Raw genomic sequence first — 15,759 nt, 5'->3', positions numbered from 1 at the left:
GACACCTTCTATGTCAGCTACTTCTCTTTGTTTTTAATGTCTATTTTCTATTTTCTGCTGGATCTACTCTCTATTTTATGCTGCTGCTGTCACATATACTGTAATATTGTACATGGTAATTGTTATATATTTTATATATGTTATAGACATAATATAATATATCAGTATATATAATATACTGTACACATATTATGTATATATTCGTATATATATTCGTATATACTGTATGTTATATTTTGTAACGCTATATTTAGTCTATTTATACCTGCATTGTCCTTTCCATCCTTACACTTTCCATCATTGTAACTGAGCTACTGTGTTGAACAATTTCCCTTGTGGATCATTAAAGTTTGTCTAAGTCTAAGTCCAAGTCTTATTCTTTTTAATAACATTGTTATTCTGAAGCCAACCAATAATAAATAAAGTACTTCTTACCATTAATGCGACCCCCCTGTACCTCGAAGGACATCTGGGATTGGCTGAGCCACCCGCAACCTTGAACAGGTGCGGTAGAAAACGGATGGATGAATTAAAATGCATGAGAATGTTTTACATCTTGAACGTTATTTTTAACACTGTGGTTACCAGCGGAATTATTCATTACTTATCGTGTTATTCAATGTCAGCTAAGATTGATCTGAATGCAGCCATAGGTTCCCTAGCCCTGGGCTAGAGGATATAGTGACAGGAATCCCAAGAGGAGAAAATTTTGAATATTTGAAAAGAGAAATAAAAGTGGGAACTGTCACAATGATGAAGAGATTGACGGCATTCAGGAATGCAGAAAAGACAGCTAAAAGACAGATCTGTGCTTAAGCAATTTGTCGAGGAAGTCCACCAAAAAAAAATCTGATTGGGTTTTTAAGCTTTTAAGTCAGACCTTACGTTCCAACCCCGGTACGTTGTTTCAAGTGCCAACGCTATGGGCACATAGCTAGTGTGTGCCATGCTAAAATGAGATGTGGAAGGTGTGGAGGGGAGCATGAATATGGAGCATGTGGAAGAAATGAACAGATCAAGTTTTGTAACCGTGGCGGGAATCACTCAGCAGTTTATGGGGGCTGTGTCATAAGGAAACAGGCAACAGAAGTACAGCAAATCAGAGTAGAACGACAACAAGAAAGTGGAGAACAAGAAAGAAGTGAGAACAGTTCAAGTAATCAAAAAACAGGAGGCAACAAATACAGTGACCTCAGACTCTGCCTTCTCTACAGAGGGTGTGTCTGTAGGATTAAGGAGATCCTCAAAGTATTCCTTCCACCGCCCAACTATATCCCCAGTAGTGGTCAGCAGGTTTCCGCCCCCACTGTACACAGTGTGGACAGGGCACTGCTTCCCCCTCGTGAGGTGTTGGATGGTTTGCCAGAATCTCTTTGAGGCCGACCGAAAATCTTGCTCCATGGTCTCACTGAACTCCTCCCATGCCCGAGTTGTTGCTTCCGCCACCGCTGAGGCCGTGGCTCGCTTGGCTTGTCGGTACCTGTCAGCTGCTTCGGGGGTCCCACAAGCAAGCCATGCTCGGTAGGATTCCTTCTTCAGCTTGACGGCCCCCTTTACCTCTGGTGTCCACCATCGGGTTCGAGGGTTGCCGCCATGACAGTGCCTTGTGACTACAGCTCTGATCGGAAGCAGCAGCATTGGAGGTACGGAACATGGCCCATTCAGACTCAATGTCCCCCACCTCTCTTGGAATGCAGTTGAAGCTCTCCCGGAGGTGTCAGTTGAAGATCTGGCGGACGGGAGCCTCTCCCAGCTTACCCTCACTAAACGTTTGGGCCTGCCGGGTCTGTCCGGCATCCTCCCCCGCCACCTGATCCAACTCACCACCAGGTGATTATCAGTTGACCGCTCAGCTCCTCTCTCCACCCGAGTGTCTATCATATCTGATGAAACAACTACAAAGTCGATCATCCACCTGTGACCTAGTGTGTCCTGGTGCCACGTGCACTTGTGGGCACACCTATGTTTGAACATGGTGTCTGTTATGGACAAACTGTGGCTAGCACAGAAGTCCAATAACAGAACACCACTCTGGTTCAGATCGAGGAGGCCATTCCTCCCAATCACGCCTCTCCAGGTTTTGTTGTTGCTGCCAACGTGGCCGTTGAAGTCACCCAGTAGAACGATGGAGTCCCCGGGAGGGATGCCCTGCAGCACTCCCTCCAGGGTCCCCAAGAAGGCCAGTTACTCTAAACTGCCATTTGGCGCACAGTCAGAGCCCGTCCCCAGACCCGAAGGCGCAGGGAAAGAACCCTCTCGTTCACCGGGGGTGACTCTAACACACGGGCGCCAAGCTGGGGGGCTAATAATAAGCCCACACCTGCTCGCTGCCTATTCCCCGCGGCAACTCCAGCATATAGCAAAGTCCAACCCCTCTCAAGGAATTTGATTCCAGAGCCCATGCTGTGCATTGAGGTGACTATATCTAGACGGTATCTCTTGACCTCATGCACAAGCTCCATGTCCCGACAACCAGATTTAGCAACCGAGGACCAGGTTGCCTAGGCATTTGACTTCGACTACTACCCAGTCCATGGATCCCAATTGCAAGTGGTGGGTCTGCGGCGGGGAAGTTCCACGTCTCCGGAGCTCCGTGGAGAAAGTCCCCGCCACCAGGCGCTCGCTGACGAGCCCCTGCCCTGGGCCTGGCTCCAGGGTGGGTCCCCGGTGTCCCTCGCCCTGGCGAGGTGCGGTTCCTCGATTTTCCCTTCTTCATAAGAGTCTTTTGAGAGGTGGGAATAGAAATAGGAAGGAAGAAGACATTATTACTTATAAGAGGTTAGGACATACAGTCGCGATCAAAAGTTTACATACACTTGTAAAGAACATAATGTAATTTCCAGTTCCATCGGCACCCAATGGAACTGGTGCTTTAAATGGGACAATGAAAAAGGAGGATTACCTCCAAATTCTTCAGGACAACCAACAGGACAATGACCCCCAAACACATGTCAAAAGTGGTAAAGGAATGGCTAAATCAGGCTAGAATTAAGGTTTTAGAATGGCCTTCCAAAATTCCTGACTTAAACGTGTGGACAATGCTGAAGAAACAAGTCCATGTCAGAAAACCAACAAATTTAGCTGAACTGCACCAATTTTGTCAAGAGGAGTGGTCAAAAATTCAACCAGAAGCTTGGCAGAAGCTTTTGGATGGCTACTAAAAGTGCCTTATTGCAGTGAAACTTGCCAAGGGACATGTAACCAAATATTAACATTGCTGTATGTATACTTTTGACCCAGCAGATTTGCTCACATTTTCAGTATACCCATAATAAATTCATAAAAGAACCAAACTTCATGAATGTTTTTTGTGACCAACAAGTATGTGCTCCAATCACTCTATCACAAAACAATTTGAGTTGTAGAAATTATTGGAAATTCAAGACAGCCATGACATTATGTTCTTTACAAGTGTATGTAAACTTTTGACCACGACTGTACATATCTAAATAGCTCATTGAAATTGATAGGGAAACATAACACAGGGCTGTGTGACTGTTGTCATCAAATAGAAAGTGTAAGACATGTTTTCATGCATTGTAGGAAATACAATAGAGAAAGGGAAATACTGGAAAGTAAGTTAGCGAAAGAGAAGGTTAGTTTAGTAGTGGAATATATTCTAGGATTGCACTCAGAACATGTAGGATACAAAGCATAAATAAAAAAAATAGGTTAAATAAAAGAATATAGAGTAGGGTTCCATCTCGGTCCACACTTCATATCAGAAGGTGGCGGTAATGCACACCATAAGGTTGCTTGCCCACCGCCATTAAACCAGAAAAGAAGGAGAAAAAGAAGAACCAGGCACAGGTGTGTCCTGATTGCCAATCAGAGACATGTGAGGTAAACAGTGCTCAGACCAGAGGAATGGAGGCAAACAAGAAGTGGAACAAAAAATAGGGGTGCTGGAAAGAAAAAATGTGAGACCACGACAGGCTTGCAACTGTGGATCAGTTCTCGTCGTTCGCTTAAAAGAGCCGTTCAGAAGATTCGACTCGTTAGCAAACATCACATCCATACATTAAGTAAGTAAGTAAGCACATTTTATTTATAAAGCACTTTTCACAGATAAAATCACAAAGCGCTGTACAAAACATAGGTGAAGTAAAACAACAATTAAATTTAAAACTACAGGGGCAACATCATAAAAAGGATACCAAGTGGATTAAAAATGATAGTTAAAAGGTGCATTAACTAAAAGCTTTACTAAAAAGAGAAATTTTAAATTTTTTCTTAAAAGTTTCAACACAGTCATGATCACGAAGGGACTGGTGCAAATTGTTCCAGAGTCTGGGAGCTGTAGCCTGGAATGCCAGTGTTGTGTTTTATCATTTCCCTGCCTTCTCCTTTATTGTGATGTCTGTTTTCTTCAGTTCGTTAGTCCCCAGCGAGGGGCGGACACTAAGGCACACCTGCAACCAATTTCAACCTAAGAGTATTTAAGTTCGTCACTGACAGCTTGGTCTTGCCGGTTATTGTCTCCTGAACCTCCCACGTTCATGCGCCTGCTTCACCTTGTCAGTCCTGGTACGTTGTCTCTCCTTAGTCCTGTAATCCCTCACCTCTTTGTGTTTGTTTCCTAGCCTCCCTGAGGTAAAGAGGATTCTGTTTTTGTTTGTAATTGATGGTGTGCACTTCTGCCCCCATCGCCTTTTGTTACACTTTTTGGACTTATTACATTTTTCCCCTTTTTGTAATTCAACCTTGCCCCCTGTCTCTGCATCCTGGGTTCACCTCCTTGATCAGTTCCTAACAGCTAGGTCGCCACGGGTTTTAAAACTAGTTATCGGGATCTTTAGAAGACATTGGGTTTTTATCGGTTTCATTTATTCAAAATAATTCAGTATAGTCATTTCCTTTTTAATTGCAATCACTGAAAAAAAAATCCCCCTGAAATGAACTTCAATTTCCTTCCCAACAGCAGCCAGCAGTGCAAAATGACATTTAAACAGAGCCGAGCAAACACTGGCACACATGCAGTAATATGGATATATGCTGTTGCCCTCAGGTATACAACATTGGCCGCCTGCGCATTAGAAGCATTGTCATGTTTTGCCTTGAGAGCCTTCTGTCCCAGCAGCGTGGCAAGTAAGAGTGACATGCATGAATGAATGAACACGTGTCCAACTTGTGCACTCGTTTGACAAAACACAGATGTGAGTTGACACTTTACAATGGTGAAAATGTGTTTTCTGACGGGAAAACAGGGGCCTTGGGATGAGGCTGTCTTTGAGGCGTTCGATGATAAAAGCTTTCCTGCGAATGCCATGCTGGAAAAGAGTCAGTTTCTTACTGTTTGGGGTCCAGACTCTCAACATGTGCAGACTCCCTCCAAGGTCTCTCATTGTCATCCCATTGGGTTGAGTTTTTCCTTGCCCTGATGTCGTTGTGGCTTGTGCAACCCTTTGAGACACTTGTGATTAAGGGCTATATAAATAAACTTCGATTGATGGATCGATATTGACCCAATTGTAAGACTCTGTCGGAATGCTCCAAAATTCAGTAAGCAAGACGGTGCCAAGCAACCTACCCCCCCACCAGCGAGTCAGAGCTTTTCTTCCTGTCACTCACGCAGAGCTGTGACAAGCAGATACGCGGCCTCAACACAGACGTGTATCAGCAGAAAGTGTCTCAAAGGTAGGGGTGTCCCGAGTATAACTTTTTACTTATATTGGAGCCGTGAGTATTGGCTGATACCGATACTTGTATTATTTTGTAAGTGTGGAATGTTAGAAAAGGTTTGATCAAGTGGAATTACCCAGAGAAAATTGGTAGGTGTAAAAAAAACATTAACCTTACGACAGACATGAGCTGTCTTTAAGTTGAAGTGGAGTGGTAATTAGTGTGGCCACAATAATTCATGAAGTTAAACTCATGATGCGGACACGTTTGTTACTGGATGCTTTTTAATAGACTTTGTATGTGTAGGTAAAATGCAACTATAATCATTTGATACTTTTTTATATTGACAATCGCCATGTTTTAAATCAGAATCAGAAATACTTTATTAATACCCAAAGGGAAATTGAGATTTTCAGCACAATCCCATTCAAGATCAGACAAACATTACAGGGAGACAGAACAGGATCAAACATTACAGGGAGACACAACAGGATCGCTGACGGGTCTGTCAACTTCCGGCGGAGAAACAGGTAAATGCATGTGGGGTTTGAGAAAAAAAAAATTCAGTCTAAGCATGGGCCCCTGGAGAGGGGGTACAGACTGAGGCCAAGGGGAAAAAACTCATAGTCATAGCACACATAAGCATGTGTGTAAGAGGGAAACATCAAACATAAAAAAAAACAAAGGGCATTAAAGACATTTAAAGAGCAGAGCTGATGCAACCAGCCATTTCTACATACAGCTATTAAAAAAATAAAAAAAATAAAGCATATACACTTTGGTGGCCTCTGCGGTGTTCCACGCCATCGTCTGCTGGGGTGGGGGGAGCATGGCCAGAGACAGGAGCAGACCCAACAAAGCAACCAAGAGAGCCGACTTCACCCTCGGCCCTGCAACATTGTTCAATTAGGCCCATTTATTACATACTGTATGTCTAGCTTGTGTGCTTAGCTGTTGTGTAGCTGCTAGCTCCTAGTAGCCAGTAGTCTACCATGTTTACTTTTTATAAGTGACTTAACTAAAATACAAGAAAAGACCAACTTTGTGTGCTTGGTGGAGAACATTTAGATGTTAACTGACTGGCTGTCCAGCTTTGTCCAAGTAGGGCAGCTTGTATCGAAGCTTATACAGTATGGGAGATTTTACATGCCAGCCAATATCATCCGATACTTGCTTTTTGCTGATATTGGACCAATATCCGATATTGATATTAGATGGAGACATTCCTACGCAGAGGTTGTTGGCAAACTAGTAAACAACAGAGAATGTGATACTAGGGCTGGGCGATATGGCCTTTTATTAATATTTCGATATTTTTAGGCCATGTCATGATACACGATATATATCTCAATATTTTGCCTTAGCCTTGAATTAACACTTGATGCATATAAACACACCAGTATGATGTTTCTATGACTTACTTAGACTTAGTTCCTCCCATTCCTGTTGGAACATTGGGCGACGAGTCCCCTCCATTTAATCCGGTCACTGGCGACCCTTCTTGCTCCATGCCAGCTGACTCCCATCTCTCTCAGGTCTTCCTTGGCTGTTTGTCTCCACGTCTTCTTTGGCCGTCCTCTCTTCCTCTTTCCCCCTTCTGGCACCCAGTCCATTGCCACACTTGCCGGTCTCTCTCTTGGCAGTCAGAGTACGTGTCCAGCCATTCTCCTTCTCATGTCAGAGACTATGTCAGACAATGGTGCTACCCCTGCCCTTCTCATCACCTCTTCATTGGTGATGTGGTGTCTCCATGAGATCCTCAAGATGTATCTGAGGCACCGTCGATGGAAGACATCCAGCTTGTTAGCAATACTTGATGTCTTCATCCATTTCTCACAGGCATAGGTCACTGTAGGGATGACCACTGACATATAGAGGCGCAGCTTTGTGGACGTACTGATAGATTTTGATGACCAGATGTTCCGGAGGGGTTGGAAGACTCCTGCAGCTTTTTCGATTCTGGTCTGTACATCCTTTTCTGCGTCTCCAGTGTTCGAGATGTTGCTTCCAAGATATGTGAAGTTCTCAACGTACTCTATGCCTTGTTCGCCTACGGTGAGCAGTGGAACGTTTTGGTCTTGTGCGACGGTCATGGCCTTGGTCTTCTCTTGGCGTATACGTAGGCCGACTTTTTCCCCTTGCTCATGCAGATTGTTAGTCAATTTTTGGAGCGTAGCGTAGGAATGGCTAAGCAGAGCCAAGTCGTCCACAAAGTCCAGATCTGCCAGTCTGTCCCCTCCCCACTTAATGCCGAGGTTTGCTCCGACGACAGACTTCTTCATGACAAAGTCTATGACAATCATGAACAGTAAGGGAGTCAAGATGCAACCCTGTCTTACCCCAATCACAATGTCAAAGTTGCTGTTGGTGGTTTTCACTCAACAGGTGGAGTTGTGGTACAGGGCTCTGAAGATGTTGACGTACTTTGATGGTATACCGTATAGCTGGAGGATCTGCCACAGTGATTACCGGTGGATGCTGTCGAAGGCTTTCTTGAAATCGATGTAATTGATGATGAGGGGTGTCTGGAATTCTATGTGTCTACATTAAAACATTCTTGTTCATACTGCATTAATATATGCTAATATTAAACTTACATGCAGAGAAGGAAATCACAACTAAGTCAATTGACCAAAACTGTATTTATTAAACAGTTGTTAAGCAGTGGCACAAACATTCATGTCATTTCAAAACAGAAAGTGCAAGATTGTCAGAGACATTTTAAAACAAGCAATTAGTGCACTTTTGTGCATGATGTCACTAAGATGACATATCAAAACAACACTAAATTAAAGTGCACTTTTTGTACAGAACGCCACTACAATTGTTAAAAACAAATAAAGTGCACTTTTGTGCATGATGTCACACAAGATATTTCAATAACTGTCAAATAAAAATGAGCTGCATAATAGGAAATCAAATAATGTATGTCCTTTGCTATGTGGTAGGTTACTGTGGACGTTATCTCCTTCTGTTGTTGACAAAAAAATTTCATACGGAGTTGATGTGGAAATAGTTCCTTGGGCATTTTGTTGGTGTGGCGGAGTTTCAAGCACTCTTCATTCTCTAGCGGGTGACTTTTCAAATGATGCTACTTATTAGCAGTGCTGCTACTTTTTGTAGCAACGCTTTTGCCGCATACTTTTAAAACATCTTCCCGCTTGTAAGGCATTTTGGAACTTGCAAGTGTATTTCTTCTTCTTACTCGTCGTCGCCATGTCTCTTCTTTGTTCTTCTGCTTCGTCTCTGTTATGTTTTTGGACATTACTACTTGCCGTAGTTTTGAAGCAATGCATGATGGGAATCCGGATGTTGTGTGTCAGTGTATTAACGTGCCGGCTGGAATAAACACACGCTGAGAAATAGCTCCGTGCCTGCCTACTTTATGGGTTATAGATAAACCTATGGATAACGGAGACATACATAATAGTCTCCTTTTCAGGTGAGAGAGGACGCTCAAGGCAGTGCCTTTAAGGCACGCCCCCAATATTGTTGTCCGGGTGGAAATCGGGAGAAATTCGGGAGAATGGTTGCCGCGGGAGATTTTCGGGAGGGGCACTGAAATTTGTGAGTCTCCCGGGAAAACTTTGACAAGTAAGGTGTAATGTCCGCAGCTAAAAGCAACTGCGTGAGGACGTATACTCGAATATCACGATATAGTCATTTTCTATATCGCACAGAGACAAACCCACGATATATCGAGTATACTCGATATATCGCCCAGCCCTATGTGATACCATGCTCATTTTAGGATAATGGGAGTCAATGAAGAATGAGAAAATTTAATTGCCAAAACAACCAAAATCTTAACTGATTACTATCCAGGAGATCACAAAAAGCCGCTGCCTGACCAGGGCTCAGAAAATCTGCAGAGACTCCTCCCACCCCCACCAAGGACTGTTTTCACTGCTGGACTCTAGAAAGAGGTTCCGCAGCCTCCGAAGCAGAACTTCCAGGTTCTGTAACAGCCTCTTCCCTCAGGCCGTAAGACTCTTGAACGCATCATAATAATCCCCTCAATTCCCCCCAAAAATGGATTAACTCGCTGGGATATGAAGACAATATAACATAAATCCATAAACGTGGATGCATATGCAAAAGTGCAATATATTTATCTGTACAGTAATCTATTTATTTATATCTGCACCTTATTGCTCTTTTATCCTGCACTGCAATGAGCTAATGCAACAAAATGTTGTTCTTATCTGTACTGTAAAGTTCAAATTTGAATGACAATAAAAAGGAAGTCTAAGTCTAAGTCTAAATCTATTCCACCCCTCTTATTTTTGGGGAAGAAAAGCCTAAGAAAAAGACGTTAAAGAGTGAATTTGAACTGAGGTCTCCTGAGGTACAATAAAGTTAAGAGCTACGATGGAACTTTTTACATCACAAAAAGCTAAAGACAAAGATGTCGCAAAATAATAATAATACACAAACATTTGATCCTTTGATGCTGGCTTAACCGTGAAGTATTTTTTCCCCGAAAATCTTACTGTCCGGGTCGTCTTATATTTGTGTCTTTCATGATCTCTCATGGCAATTATTGCTAGCTTCTGGTATTGTTTTAATTCCTGTCCACCGCTCCTATTTTTTGTTTCCACTTCCTTTTTGTTTTATCACTACTGCACCTGTTTGAGCACTGGCTCCCTGACCTGTTCATGATTGGCAGTCAGGACACACCTGTTCCTGGTTGCCAATCAGTACGCTTTATATGTCCTTTTTGCACCTCCGTGTTGCATGCTAAGCTTCTTGTGACCATTTAGCCTGCTTTGTGCACATCTCTGTTGCTCTATCTTTGGTTAGTAAATATAGATTTACCTGCACTTCGCCGGCCGTCTCTTCATCCTGGGGTCACGACCAACAATACTCCCACTCAACTGCAACATGGTATTGTACATATGCATTTCATGAGAGAGTGGATAACTGATTCCCTATTGGGAACACCCCGGTGGTGTATTCGAAAACTACAACAACAAAACAGTAATTTTACCAAATGATCTACATCCTTCCCTTTTAGTTAAGAGTCCTTAAATACTGTAGTTTGTCACTTTGGTGCACTTCTCTGTTGCTCTATCTTTGGTTAATGGTTTTGGTTAGTAAATATATATTTACCTGCACTTCGCCGGCCGTCTCTTCATCCTGGGGTCCCGACCAACAATACTCCCACTCAACTGCAACATGGTCAATACCTTTCAGGCAATTGTGGTTACAATGCAGTACAATAAAATATTGCTTTCACTTCTGAAACCGACCCTGACCTTCCCAATTGTAACGGCGTGCAACCTGAGGGTTCCTGGTTCGATACCCGGCTTCCGCCATACGAGTCAGGTCCGTGGTGTCTTTAAACAAGACACTTCACCCCTGCTCGTGATGGGTCGTGGTTAGTCAATCAATCAATCAATCAATCAATCAATCAATCAATCAATCAAAGTTTATTTATATAGCCCAATCACAAGTGTCTCAAAGGGCTGCACAAGCCACAACGCCATTGCAGAGAATCACACATTGTTAGGGCCTTACATGGCAGCTCCCGCCATCAGTGAGTGAATGTGTGTGTGAAAGGGTGAATGTGGAAATATTGTCAAAGCACTTTGAGTACCTTGAAGGTAGAAAAGCGTACACAATTATAACCCATTTACCTTATTGCCGCTGACTGTGAATTTGCTCTATCTGGTGGTGAGAGCTGATGGCCTTTGGTGGTCTCATCACACTAATCTCGCAATTAACTGATGCAGTTGCCGATGCCATTTTCATCCCTCTTGGAAAAAAAATGGGGCTGCTTTTGGTTTAACTATGTGTGATTCTCTGCGAGTGCTTTAATTTCCTGTGTTTGGACTCGATGGTGAGAGCACGTACAGTGACAAAGAAGGATTATAAATGGCACCCAGACAACATGAAGTGCAAAGTGTTTATTTTTCACCATCTCATCTCCATCAGTTTGTCGTCACACATAGAAAAAATATCACAGATATCTTTTATGAGACAATCCAGTGAAGGAATTATTAAATGTGCTTTATTTTTTTGGTTTCTATACAGGTTATTTTAATGTTATGGTGATCTAAAATGAATTATTGACTTTTGATGCTGTATTCAGATTAATATAATCCATTTCTCTTTTCTTGCTTCAGTTGAAGATATAATGGCATCATTCAAGGGAACCTCTAAAATCAAACAATCTATTATTTTTGGGGATTTGATGCAATTGGAAATAGTGGAAAGTGACACCGCCATGGAACTACATTGTTAATCGTGCAGGCATCATTCAAAAAAGAGATATTTATAAAAAATAAAATAAAATGAATAATAAAATAAAATAAAAAAGATAAATAAATAAATAAAGAGACTTTTTAACATTATTAACTGTCAAAAAAAGTGTAAAAAAAGGATGTTAAAAACAAAACATTCAACTTTAATTTTGAAGATTTAATGCGAAGGTGAGATCTGTCATTTCTTTTTCCACTTGGTAAAAAATAGCTTAACTATTATAAAGTGTAAAAACAACAGAAACCTCCGCTTTAGTATTTTCCTCTTCTCTTCTTTGGGAAAAAGCAACAATTATTTATTTATCTTTTTTTTCTTTTCTTTTTTTATTTCTTTTATTGATTTCTTTTTTTAATACACTGTAGCACTTTGAGATTGTTTACTCAATATAAAGTGCTTTTTACAAATACAATCTATTATTATTATTATTATAATACAAATGTGACAAAAAGCCAAAGAGAAAGCAAAATGAGGTGCAATGAGATGCGTTAAGAGTCTGTTTTGGATAAGTGTCGCAAAAAAGTTTTTAAAAAAAAGACAAAGAAAAAGCACAACTCACTTGCAGTAGTGAATCTTTTGTTCCTGGCTGAACCTGCTGTATGTCTCATGGGGTATGATGAGGTTTAGCAATAGTGATTAGGGCTGCCAGTTCTGCAACAATTAGAAAAAAGCTTTTTCACGTTATTTTGCTTTGATTAACTAATAGACATTGATCAAAAACGGACCACATGGAGTGCCCAAAACTTTAAATACGCTGACACAGTTTCTGCACGGCCGTTGCAATCGAGCGTACATGAGAGCGGTGGTGCATGTGTGGGTGCTATTATCTGTGTAGTGTAGGTTTAAAAATGTTTTTTTTTAAATGTGCTATTTCTAAAGTTGATGATGTGCATCTATTCGGAAAACAAGAACAAAGGTTTTGGCAAGCAAAAAAATGGTTTCTAATATTATCTCTAAAATACGCATTGAGGCTATAAAGTGTGTTTTAGTCTATGACTCAATGAATCAAACAAACTCATTGATACATAACCCGATTACTAAAATAATCAATAGTTGCAGCCCTAACAATGATCCTTTATAAAATAATAATAATAAATAAATAAATAATAAATAATAATAATAAATTCCACCAAACTATCAAAAAACTAAGCATACTTTTAGGGATAGTATCGCCTTTGCATCATTAATAGCTCGTAGAAGGATTTTATTGGAGTGGAAATCACAGTTTGCCCCCAGGGTCTCCCTATGGCTTAAAGACCTCATGTTTTTCTTAGATTTAGAGAATATTAAATATAATCTGAGGGGTACACCAAAACAATTTGACTTGACCTGGGGCTGCATGATTAGTTACATAGCCTAATTAAAGACACTATAGGATAAATGTGACACTCTCTGTTGACAATGAACATTTTCACTTATACCTCAACTCTTTTTTGTTGTTGTTGTTGTTGTTGTTTTTATTCAGTGACACTTCTCTGTATGTTTGTGATTTTTATTTTTGTTAGTTCTTTTTTTCCTTTAGTCAGTTCGAGTGATTCTCTATCTGCTTGTGGTGAAGAGGAAGGCAGTATGTAGGACGGGGTGTTAATATTTTACTTTTATTATTTTTTGTAATTTTGGGTGGGGGGTGGAAACAAAAAAAAAAGGGTCTGTTTTCTCAGTACCTGTATTATGATTTCCCTATCGAATGAATAAATAAATATTATTTAAAAAAAATAAAAAAGAAGAATAAGTGTGTCAAAAAGCCAAAGAAAAAGCACACTATTTGCAAATATTAAATTATTTGATACTGGCTGAAATAATGTCTCCTAAGGCCCAATGAGGTCTTATAGGTTAAAAATGATGAAAAAAGAAAAAACATATGGCATGCTCAGATTTAATCATTAAATACTGGATTAATTCTCATGATGTACAGTGAGTTCTCATTCTCACTTTTTCCACCATATTGAAAAATGAAAGAATGCTGGTGGGGCGCACTTGGATATGTTTTGTGCAATAAAGATGCTAAAACCACTTCTGAATATTTGACAACAAAACATTGTTATCTTAGCTTTTGTGTTATAAGTGACAAAGCAAATAGTTGTCAAGTGTTAAATTTAATATACTTACATATATTAAGGGCCAATAAAAACCTAGCTGCAGGCCGGCCCCTGCTGTAAAGGGATGGTGGTCTTTATTTTGTTTTTGAATAAATTTGGCAACATTTAAAAAAAAAAAATAAAAACACACAAAAAGAAAAAGCTTGCATGGATTTTTACCTTTGATGAGTTCAGAAGCATATTTTTCTGAAATATGTTGGTCAATTTCTAAATTGTTTGATTTCAAAGGTTCCACTGTACTGACAAAATGAGAACATGTTGAGGATTAAGTTGGCTGTGTGTGCGTGTGTGTGTGCGTGTGTGTGTGTGTGTGTGTGTGTGTGTGTATGTTCTTGTATTTGTAGCCTTCTTTAGACATCAACAAAGAAAAGTACTTTCCATATGAGGACCGGTGAACAAGTTAGGACCAAAATCATGGTCCCTATACGGAAAACCATTGCATCTAATAGAGAATGTCTCATTTGCACCCCTGGTGGTGAAATGTACCAAAATGAGGGTGGTCCCAAAAAGGAGGGATTTTTCAAATTGACTGTGTGTCGGTTTTAAAAGTGCTCCCCCTCTGGCCAACATATGAAATAACAAGTGTGTGTAAGAAATTTAAATGCCCCCCCCCAGCCCCCCCCCCCCCCTTTGGCCAAAACTTAAAAAAAATAAATAAATAAATAAATAAATATGTATATAGATACATACTGTAATAGCTTGAAGTAAATAATGAATATTATAAACCAATTACAAACAAAACATTAAAAATTAACTAAAAGCAGTCTTTTTTTTTTCACAATGTCGACTTTTTTCTTATAAAATTCGGAAACAATTTCTCATATTCTTTCTGTTTCTGTAATATTTCTTGTAAAATTCTAACTTTTTTATGTAAAATTATTACTTTTCTACTGCAAAATGGTGACATTTGTCATACAAAATTCTGACTTGTATCACAATATTGCCTATTTTTTTGTTGTTCTTGTAAAACTTAAATTTTTTGAGTAAAATTATGACTTTTGTCATAATTTTGCCAACTAAAATTCCGATTATTATTATAATATCGCCAATATTTTCTAAGTGTTAGTCCCCACATCTGCAGTCCCCTCCAAGGTTTTGTCATTGTAGCCCATTGGGTAGAGTTTTTCCTTTGCCCTGATGTGGGATCTGAGCCGAAGATGTCGTTGTGGCTTGTGCAGCCCTTTGAGACACTCTTGATTTAGGGCTATATAAATAAACTTTGATTGATTGAAGTTTAATATATAAACTTCAATCAATCAAAGTTTTCTTATAAAATTGTGACTTTTGTCGAGTAAAATTACGACTTTTCATAAAATTGCCAAAATGTTAAGCTTTTCTAGTAAAATTGCGTCTGTTACTCAGTAAAATTCCAGCTTTTATCATAATATTGCACAAATGTTCAGTTGTTCTTGTAACATTTTGACTTGCGTTGAGTAAAATGAAGACTTTCATTATAATACTGCCAAAATTCGAAGTTTTTCTTGTGAAATTGTGACATTTTTCTTGTGAAATTCCAACTCATTTTTCACAATAAGCTTTTTTTATATTTGCATAGTATGTATATATTATTAATGCTGTAAATACAAATCTTTATATATCTAGAAAGGGTGGTCCTAAAGAGGTAGGCATTTTTCGGAGGTCTCAAGAAGGTAAGAAATACAAGAATGTGTTTGTGTGAGTGTGTGTGTGTGTGTGTGTGTGTGTGTGTGTGTGTGTGTGTGTGTGTGTGTGTGTGTGTGGCAGAGTAGCGTCTCTGCGTCAAATGCATAGAACAAGT

Source organism: Entelurus aequoreus, linkage group LG17 (genome assembly GCF_033978785.1).
Source record: "Entelurus aequoreus isolate RoL-2023_Sb linkage group LG17, RoL_Eaeq_v1.1, whole genome shotgun sequence".
Classification (NCBI taxonomy): Eukaryota; Metazoa; Chordata; class Actinopteri; order Syngnathiformes; family Syngnathidae; genus Entelurus; species Entelurus aequoreus.
This window is presented reverse-complemented; position numbering follows the sequence as displayed.